Genomic DNA, 9,053 nt, shown 5'->3' on the forward strand with positions numbered 1-9,053 from the left:
CTAAAAAAGACAACAAATAAGTATTGGGGAGAATGTGGAGAAAAGGGAAACCTTATTGCTGGAAATGTAAATTGATGTAGCCACTATGGAAAACAGTATATAGGTCCTCAAAAAATTAGAAGTAGAACTACCATATGATCTAGCAACTCCACTTCTGGGTATTTATCTGAAGAAAACAAAAACACTAATTAGAAAATATATGTGCACCCCTATGTTTATTGCAGCATTACTTACGATAGCTAAAAATATAGAAGCAACCTAAGTTCTCATCATAGATGGATGAATAAAGAAGATGTGGTATATATATATATATATATATATATATATTCACACACACACAATAGAATGTTACTCAGCCATAAAAAAAGAATGAAATCTTGCCAATTGTGACAACATGGATGGACCTAGAGGGTATTATGCTAAGTGAAATAAGTTAGACAGAGAATGACAAATACCATATGATTTTACTTTAATGTGAAATCTATACATGAAAACAAATGAACAAACAAAACAGAAACAGACTCATAGATACAGAGAACAAACAGGTGTTTGCCAGAGGGGAAGGAGTTGGGTTGGGAGAAGGAGAGAAATAGGTGAGGGAAATTAAGAGGTACAAACTTCCAGTTATAAAATAAATGAGTCACAGGTATGAAATATACAGTGTGGGGTATATAGTCAATAATTACATGTTTTTGTATGGTGACAGATGGTAACTAGACTTGTGATCATTTTGAAATCTATAGAAATATTGAATCACTGTGTTGTACACTAGGAAGTAACTAACATGGTGTTATAGGCCAATTATACTTCAAAACAAACTCTTAGAAAAAGAGATCAGATTTGTGGTTACCAGAGGCAGCAGGTGGGGGGAGGAGGAATTGGATGAAGGCAGTCAAAAGGTACAAACTTCCAGATAAGGTAAATAAGTACTAGGGATGTAACGTACATGATAAATATAATTAACACTGCTATATATTATATATGAAGTTGTGAAGAGAGTAAATCCTACGAATTCTTATCACAAGAAAAAAATACTTTTTTTCTGTTTCTTTAATTTTGCATCTATATGAGAGGATGGATGTTCACTAACCTTACTGTGTAATCATTTCATGATGTATGTAAGTCAAATCATTAGGCTGTATACCTTAAACATATACAGGGCTATATGTCAATTATATCTAAATAAAACTGGAAGAAAATAAAGATATTCCACAGAGGATTGGCGCAGCACATTAAAGATATGGCATTAAATCCACCACAAGGTAAGTAGGACACCTTCTGTTCCTCTGTGAGTGGCAGGCTTTCTTGGACTGCGATAGGTCACTGCAGTACTTGGACTATTCAGTTGGCCTAGCTAAGCAGAGGCCTTGGCTATTGCTCTTTCAGAAAATAAACCAGAAGTCTCATTTTCCTTCAGAGAGACCCTGCCTAGAAATGCTTTTTAACCCTGTGCTGCTTTCTGGGAGGGGGGTTCCACAGGGTGACAGCCAGATGCTTCTGGGCACGGCAGTGGGCTAGGAAACAGAAGCAATCACCCCTTCCAAAAAACATTTGAATTGAGTACCCAATGGAAAAATTATATTTTTGTAAACCCCAAGTTTCAAATAAGAATCTAAAATGTAGCTATACAGATAGAGATGGATGCCTGGGCAATCTTCTGTAGCTGTTCTATCCAGCCTCAGAAAAAAATGGTGTCCTTGATGGTAGGCTGATTTAGGTCATTTTGACTGGAGCTCAGCACACAGCAGCTGGTGGTAGACCTGGCTACAGAATTAGAGGAATTCAACCAACATCAGAGCGCTTCTTGGCTCGGAACATTAGGCCTAAGATTGGAAGTGACAAGGGAATAAAGGAGTCCATTCCCAGTGTAAACCATCCTCAGATATGCAGTCTCAGTGGAAGAAAATGGGCTCTAATCTAGAAGCCCGTCAGTAGGGGTATAAAAAAATAACTTGTCTATCCACGGAAGAAGAACTTGTCCTGAAATTTGTAAAGGTTGTAGAAGTTTAAACAACTTCCTAAATCAACATCTGTAAATGGAAGTTCACCTTTGGGTTAAATTAAACTTTATAAGCTTGTGTTTATAGAAGAATGTTGTAAGACTAATTTTTAAATTTGTCTTGTGCTTGATTGAATTTTTCCTATTATTGATATTATAATATTGAAGGTGATTTCCCATTTTTTTTAAATGGCCAAAAACATGATTTGTGAGGATGGTAATTAAGGTCACAGCAGTCTGTTTTAGAATCACATGTTTAAAGGAAAATCGTTTTTCTTATTAAATTGTTCAACAAGCCTATATTCTAGAATCCCAACACTCTGTCTAGAACCTGTGTGGCCATGGTCTAGAGCCACCTATGGGAGCAGGTGTGCCTCAGGAACCAGCAGAGATTTAAACAGAGATCCTCAAGTGCAATCTGTATCTCCATCTCTCCCAAGGGATGACCTCATTTAAAAAAGAAAAAAGTTTAAAAGTATAAAGTTGGGAACTGGAGCCTTGGTAAAGGTAAGCTGTTTTTCCAGAGGTTTAATCTTGTCCTTAATAGATTGTCCCTCACTGTGCAGCTTTTGCTTGAGGGACGAGGTGTCTATGTTGGTCTTGAACTATTCTGAGGGCTGTTTGTGTCCCTGCTCTGGCTGCTCTCCGAGGTATTCTCTGCCACTCTTCATGCTGTGAAAAAAGAAAAAGGTAACTGATCTGTAGAGGAAGAGAAAGTGATTTGAGAAATGTCACTTCTTGAGCGATTACTTCTGAACTTGGGAGCGTGTTCTCAGTCAGGCCCACCTGCTTCCTGGGAGGGCAGAGGAGATGAACTGCTTTAAGATGTAGAAAATTTGCACCTTCATTTACCTCAGCTTTCCATGCTGGAGACCGTGCAGAGCCCTAGAGGCTGAGCTGCTTCGGGGCCTTTGGCTACAATGTGGGGCAAAAACCAGAACCCACGCTGGCCACTCTGCAGCCAGAGAAATCGGCCCTTTTCCAAGGTAGGCAGTGGCATGCTGACATCCCTGGCCTTCCCTGTGAGCCAGGGGTTGTAAAAATAAAGGATGAAAGGATGCTGTATCTTACCAAAGTATATTAAATTGAGTAAATGTCCCTGTTCTTTGTTGAATATAGCATGTTATGAAAGGGCTTTGCAGCAGTTATTCTGAGATTTGTTATGTAAAAACAAGCCATGCGTGGTCTAAGACAGGGCTGCCCAATAGAACTGTGACGATGGAAATGTTCTATATGTGCCCTATTCCAATATGGAAGCCACGAGACACACGTGATTACGGAACACTTGAAATGTGACTAGAGAGACGAGCAGAATTTTATTTACGTTTAATGGCTACCTGTGGTTAGTCACTACTGTACAGTACTGGATATCACAGGTCTGAGAGATCACATCTTTTTATGTACTTTGTTGCTGTTTATTCATTTTACAAAAAGGAAGTTTTTATGTGAAATTGTGTATAGAATTGCTTTGGACTGCCGTTCTATCAAGAACTTAAGTACGGTGTCTAAGAAGCTATGTCCATTGCCTGCCTGCATTGTGCCGAGCCTTGAGAGTTCTTGTCCTCAGTGGAGAATTCTGTGATTGATGTTCACTGCCATCAAATACGCACTCTTCTCTCCCTACATATCCCAACTAGAGGATGCGCTGTCTCCTCAGCAGTCCACATCAAGGCTGTATGCGTGACCCAGTGATACACGCCATGGCCAAGAACACACCTCCAACAGCTAAATCCACCCTGTAATAAAGCTTTACAAAGCATCACTTAGTTCTTATATTCCTTTCACCATGGTCCTCACTACTGCATTTCACCCTTATCATCTGGGAGGCCTTCTCTCAATATGAGTTTATCCACATGAGACGAATTGGTTGGATATTGGCAAACATCCAGTTAGATGGCTGCGTTTATTTGTAGTGCTGCCTCTACCAAGGTGGGTATTGGGCAAGGCCTGGGTGTTGGGTGCTATACGAAACATAAGGATGTGTGCTCACAAACATCCCACTTCTGAAACCACAAACAGAGGGACATTGTCTGATAAAAGATTTCTGAGTCACAGCCAGTGAGTGGCAAGAGGCAGTCTGGGAGAGACTGTTTGGATGCCAAAACATTGGCATAGCAGCAACATATCACATTACAGCGGGGCCTCGTGAGAGAGGTGGTCTCTGAGCTGCCTTGCCTCTAAAATAAAGCACTGGTTGCGTTTTGAGGATTTAAATGAACATTTAAACTAACAGCATTTTCACAACTTTTTTTCTCATTATTTGGTAGTCCGTTCTATTGGTCTATCCTGGATTTAAGTATGTGGCAGCTCCTGATTTAGCACAAAATTATGAATTAATTAAGTTCAATCTAATATTTCATGTGGTTTCACAATAAGCAGCATAGCTTGCACTGGTAAATTAAGGCCCCCATCTCAACTACCACTGAGGACACAGAGGAAACAAGGCAAGATGATTAAAAGTTAACTGAGTGGTACAGGCGTGAAGTGCTCCCCCCCAGAGTGGGTTCTCCTTGTGAGCTCAGCTTCTCAGAAGCTTTGAGGTGGAGGTAGACTGGAGCTGGACTTTGGAAGGAAGTCGTGGCACAACCGGCTAGCACTGGCAGGTAGGAAACTATAGGTATAAAGTCACAGAAGGAGAACCCCACTGGTGTTTAGGAAGCAAAGTGAGAGCATCAGTAGGCAGAGCCAGATGGCTCATGTAGAAAGTTAACGGCTAGAAAGAAAGGTTACAGTCGCGTTACAAAGGAAGAAGGGACTAAACTTTGAGTTCTTACCTGTGTATTTAATCTTCACAGTAACTCCATAATGAAGGCTGATGTGTTAACCAGAGAGTGCTTGGTGGGAAAAACAGAATCCAGTCTGCATTGGCTTAAGCCAAAGAAGGAAATTAATCACAAGATCCCAATTTGGATTGGTACTCACCCAGTGTCAGTCAACTGTAGTCAAGGAGGCAGAGTTATACTACACAAATATGGCTACCAGGGATCCTATGTATATATAAATGGCTACTGTACTGAACAGAAAAAAAGTTAAGAACACATATTGTAATCTCTAGAGCAACTGCTAAAATATAATGCACAGAAGTATAACTTAAAATCAACAGATAAGTTAAAATGCAATCATTTAAAAATTAAAATTAAAGGGATAAAGAACAGGGGTATAGATAAAATATGATTGGTCATAAGCTGATAATTGTTGAAACTGGATGATGGATACATGGGGATTCATTATACTATTCTATCTTTGTAAATGTTTAAAATTCTCCATAATAAAAAGTTTTAAAAATGGAAGTATTTCATACAGAAACTAAAAGGTCCCTTGGTTCTTCTGTTCCAGTCATTGTATATGCTTCACTAGATTACAAACATTTTGAGTTCTTCTCCTGCAATGAAAGCAAAACCACCCAGGCCCATTAAGTAGAAAGTTTCAGAGTCAGTGAACATTACTGTCATCATTGTGGTTGATGAAAAGCCCTGATGCTTGGAATCTTTCCTTGCAATTTTGATTTAGTAGGTCTCGGGTGGGATCTATGCATCTTATTTTCTACACACAATTCCAGTGACACTGATGCATGTCCACCTTTGGGGAGCACAGGAATAACCCATATTCTGTGGATTATCCTGTGCAAGCTGCCCCTTGTCATGCCTATCCTTGGCTTGGGTACTTCCCTGCTGTAGGATGCAAGCAGCATGATGATGTGGCACTTCATGCAGTCTTAGCTACATCAAGGCATCTTGGAGCATCCTGCCATTTATTCTCTTTCTGTAATTCCAGCATAGAGTCTTTTTCCTGGGCAGTTGATTTATAGTAGTGCCTATTGCCATTTTAATTGCTTTAGTTTCAAAACATTAGTATCCTTGTGAGCTTTTTCCCCATGTAACCCACTCAACCTATGCATTGTCTGAAGCCTTTCGCCAGGAATGCTCCCTTCCCCCTTCACCAGGGCCAGCTTCATGGGCATGTGACCTGTGCAGTCACACAGAGCCCCACACTCAGAAGGCCTCACACTTGGTTTAATGCTCTCCTGTTACTGCCTTGAAATTCTTAGTTTTATCTTTGAACTTGTGTTTTGTAAGTCAAGCGTGATGAGACAAGCATACACATGAGCAGAGGAGATATGTGCAATATGTGTGTCCACTGTTCCTTACCACCTCTTTCATTTACAGCCATCGTGATGCTCGTGAGCACAGAATTCTAGTGGGCCCACCATACATGAGAGTCCAGGGAGGTTCAGAGTTAAGTACAAGGCAAGCATGTTATGTCTACAACTGAGAAAGTGGGGACACAAGGGCCCCAAACTGTCATACTTTCTATTTGAACCAGACTTGATTTGAATGCAGAAAGAAGGTAATGGCATTCTAAGAAGCATGAATGACCACGGCACCCAAACATTCCCTTTCTTACTCATGTTACGTTCCTGTATTAGCCAACCACTTACGCTGAAATGATGACACAGAAGGAAAACATAGGGCAGCTTAAAATTTCTCTTTCAGTCCTTCCTTAGTCATCGGTAAGTTCAGAGTGTTGATAGAATGTGTACATATCAGGAAGTGAAATATCAGTTGAGCTACTTTTGCGTGTTGTTTCCACTGTTCTGATAAGAATGAAACATATATGCATACAAAAGGTATAAAGTAATAATTGTGTAATTTTTGGTGATGCTGTACATGAGTTAAATGCTCTATAGCTGCACTAAAAACTGGAATAGCACAATAGAAAGAGCAATGATAAAATTAACACTAATAAAGTTTTAATTTTTCCTAGAACAGCATCAAGTAGCAAACAGATAAAACACTGTAACAAGTTGTGAGAGAGACCACAGAAGAAAGGTAAAACAAATTAGTACTGTTTTTTTAACATCTTTATTGGACTATAATTGCTTTACAATGGTGTGTTAGTTTCTGCCGTATAACAAAGTGAATCAGCTATACGTATACATGTATCCCCATATCTCCTCCCTCTTGCATCTCCCTCCCACCCTCCCTATCCTACCCCTCTAGATGATCACAAAGCACCGAGCTGATCTCCCTGTGCTACGCAGCTGCTTCCCACTAGCTATCTATTTTACATTTGGTAGTGTATATATGTCCATGCCACTCTCTCACTTCGTCCCAGCTTACCCTTCCCCCTCCCCGTGTCCTCAAGTCCATGCTCTACGTCTGCGTCTTTATTCCTGTCCTGCCCCTAGGTTCTTCAGAACTTTTTTTTTTTTTTTTTAGATCCCATATATATGTGTTAGCATACGGTATTTGTTTTTCTCTTTCTGACTTAACTTCACTCTGTATGACAGTCTCTAGGTCCATCCACTTCACTACAAATAACTCAATTTCGTTTATTTTTATGGCTAATATTCCATTGTATATATGTGCCACATCCTCTTTATCCATTCGTTGATGGACACTTAGGTTGCTTCCATGTCCTGGCTATTGTAAACAGAGCTACAATGAACACTGTGGTACATGACTCTTTTTGAATTATGGTTTTCTCAGGGTATATGCCCAGTAGTGGGACTGGTGGGTCGTATGGTAGTTCTATTTTGTTTTTAAGAACCCTCCATACTGTTCTCCATAGTGGCTGGATCCATTTACATTCCCACCAACAGTGCAAGAGGGTTCCCTTTTCTCCACACCCTCTCCAGCAGTTACTGTTTCTAGATTTTTTGATGATGGCCATTCTGACTGGTGAGAGGTGATACCTCATTGTAGTTTTGATTTGCATTTCTCTAATGATTAGTGATGTTGAGCATCCTTTCATGTAATCAGTATATCTTCTTTGGAGAAATGTCAATTTAGGTCTTCTGCCCATTTTTGATTGGGTTGTTTGCTTTTTGGATATTGAGCTGCATGAGCTGCTTGTATATTTCGGAGATTAATCCTTTGTCAGTTGCTTCATTTGCAAATATTTTCTCCCATTCTGAGGGCTGTCTTTTCATCTTGTTTATGGTTTCCTTTGCTGTGCAAAAGCTTTTAAGTTTCATTAGGTCCCATTTGTTTATTTTTGTTTTTATTTCCATTTCTCTAGGAGGTGGGTCAAAAAGGATCTTGCTGTGATTTATGCCATAGAGTGTTCTGCCTATGTTTTCCTCTAAGACTTTTATAGTGTCTTGCCTTACATTTAGGTCTTTAATCCATTTTTAGTTTATTCTTGTGTATGGTGTTAGGGAGTGTTCTAACTTCATTCTTTTACATGTAGCTGTCCAGTTTTCCCAGTATCACTTATTGAAGAGGCTGTCTTTCCTCCATTGTATATTCTTGCCTCCTTTATCAAAGATAAGGTGACCATATGTGCATGGGTTTATCTCTGGGCTTCTATCCTGTTCCATTGATCTATATTTCTGTTTTGGGGCCAGTACCATACTGTCTTGATTACTGTAGCTTTGTAATATAGTGTGATGTCTGGGAGCCTGATTCCTCCAGCTCCGTTTTTCTTTCTCAAGATTGCTTTGGCTATTCGGGCTCTTATGTTTTTCCATACAAATTGTGCAACCTTTTGTTCTAGTTCTGAAAATGTGAAAAATGCCATTGGTAGTTTGATAGGGATTGCATTGAATCTGTAGATTGCTTTGGGTAGTAGAGTCATTTTCACAATGTTGATTCTTCCAATCCAAGAACATGGTATATCTCTCCACCTGTTTGTATCATCTTTCTTTCATCAGTGTCTTAATAGTTTTCTGCATACAGGTCTTTTGTCTCCTTAGGTAGGTTTATTCCTAGGTATTCTCTTTTTGTTGCAATGGTAAATGGGAATGTTTCCTTAATTTCTCTTTCAGATTTTTCATTAGTGTATAGGAATGCAAGGGATTTCTGTGCATTAATTTTGTATCCTGCAGCTTTACCAAATTCATTGATTAGCTCCAGTAGTTTTCTGGTAGCATCTTTAGGATTCTCTATGTATAGTATCATGTCATCTGCAAACAGTGGCAGCTTTACTTCTTCTTTTCCGAGTTGGATTCCTTTTATTTCTTTTTCTTCTCTGATTGCTGTGGCTAAAACTTCCAAGACTATGTTGAATAACAGTTGCGAGTGTGGGCACCTTTGTCTTGTTCCTGATCCTA

The sequence above is a fragment of the Lipotes vexillifer genome, unplaced genomic scaffold (genome assembly GCF_000442215.2).
Source record: "Lipotes vexillifer unplaced genomic scaffold, Lipotes_vexillifer_v1.1 scaffold90, whole genome shotgun sequence".
Classification (NCBI taxonomy): Eukaryota; Metazoa; Chordata; class Mammalia; order Artiodactyla; family Lipotidae; genus Lipotes; species Lipotes vexillifer.